We start from the raw sequence: 2,116 nt of genomic DNA on the forward strand, positions 1-2,116 counted from the left end.
AGAGTGTCGATGAAATCAAGCAAGACATTTCTGAAGTAAAATAAGATTTCATAGTAAGGATGGATGCTAGAATTCCTGGAACCACCATGACTGAAATAGCTCAAAAGCTAAGGAAGGAGGCTGATCTCAATAGAAAATCTGAGGCCATGGACTCAAGATTATCTGATGTAGAGAAGTCAATGGCCAAGATACTCACTAATCAAGAAACTCAGACTGCTCTACTCCAACAATTGGTGGCTGCTCAACTCCCTCCCACTCAACAACTTGATGCTAACAAAAAGGGGGAGAAAGGCTCAAGTAAGGGGGAGAAAGGCTCAAGTGAGGGGGAAAAATAGCTCAACATACAAGTCCGCAAAGTGATTGTGTCAACAATTACTTTCACAAAGCCACCAGTCATGGACATCATTGACATAATAAATCTGGCAGCAGCAAAACTAAACACAGATGATAAACTGCTAAAGATGATGTAGCAACAGCTGAGAAGGAGTTAAAAGAAAAATAGAGGAAAATAGATCCAGAAATTCAACAAAAGTTTGGGCCAATTCAAAAGCCAGAAAAAACATTCATTCATCACTCTCAAGTCAAGAACATTTCTGTGAATGAAATGAGTATGAATTATCTGGAAAAAGGCCAAACATCTTGCATAAAATCTCCAAAAGCAGATCTAATCATGAAGCCTAAAAGGAATTACTCAAAGTTCTCAGACAAAATCCTATGGATATTGTGTATAAGACACATAGGCCAGATGAGAAGAAGCTGTTGGCTAGGTCAATTTCCTTTTACAAAGATCCGGCTGATTCAACACTCAAAAGAAGATTAGCCAAGATTTACAGAAATGGTAAGGAAATTTGTGTGGTGGCTGGACACCCCATGTTTGTGGAAGCTAAGAAGGAAGAGAAGGAAAGAATCAGGCAAGAAAAGAAGCAAGTTGCTCTAGATGTTAAAAAGCTTAAAAAAAGAATAAGCAAGTTGCTATCTTGGCCAAGCTTCAAGCCGCAAAAACCACAACAGAAATTCCTGCACAACCAATTGTAATTTGAACCTAAGGATCAGAAAGTGCAAGAAGAACCATAACAGAAAAGAAGATTCAGATACAAGCTCCATTCCAAGAGAAAAATTGGACTTTAATGATGAAGGAATGGAAGACTATACTCCTAAAAAGTCCACAACTTCAACTCAAACATCAAAACTATTGTGTATATGTTGTGTACTTGATGATTTCATTACAAAACACCTTGGTAGATTTTACTTAGTGAAAAATGTAGCACTCGACGGATAAGGATTATAGTCCCAATGGATAACTCAATATAGTCCCGACGGATGATGATTTATTATCCATCGAGTGAGTAGCTTATGTAACAATAAGTCTGTAGCACATTTCTGCATACACATTGTTTAGATTCTTTAGAAGTACTCAAGTCATGTTGACTTTAACTAGATATGCAGAATAGGTTGATTAATTGTACATAGATGATGTCTTGTAATTCTGCATAAATGAAATGAAGTCAAGTGCCAGATTGCTACCCGACGGATAAACAACAATGTGATTCAACGAATGATCAACAAGACAACCCGACGGATGATCATAAACTCGACGGATGATCATAAACCTGGCGGATAAGAATTCAAACATCTGTTGACAGTGACAACACAGTCACATGCGCCGAGTGTATGCAAATGGAATGTGGAAGCCTATTCAACTGGGTTTTAGAGAACAAAGAAGCATTGTCATTTCCATGCTATTATGAAGATATTCAAAGATGCTGGAATAGAGTAATGAAGTAGCATAGTATTAGACTTGATAGTTTTGTTTTATTATCTTGTCTTACTGCTTTGTAATCTTGGTGATATATAAACCAAGAAGTAGCAAATAGAACAACTAACTAAGTAACCAAGAGGGAAACATTTGTAAGCTGAATTCTTAGCATTTCTCTATAATCTTAGTTGTTAACAATTTGTAAGCAGCTGTGAGCTAATTATTACACAGAGTTCTCTTGATATATTATATATCTCTGGTGGATACATTCAAATCCACCAGAAAGTTTTTAAAGACTTGTGTTTTTAATTACTTGGTTTTGATTCATTTCAAGTTATTATTCCGCACTCTGTAAATCAA

Source organism: Apium graveolens, chromosome 3 (genome assembly GCF_009905375.1).
Source record: "Apium graveolens cultivar Ventura chromosome 3, ASM990537v1, whole genome shotgun sequence".
Lineage (NCBI taxonomy): Eukaryota > Viridiplantae > Streptophyta > Magnoliopsida > Apiales > Apiaceae > Apium > Apium graveolens.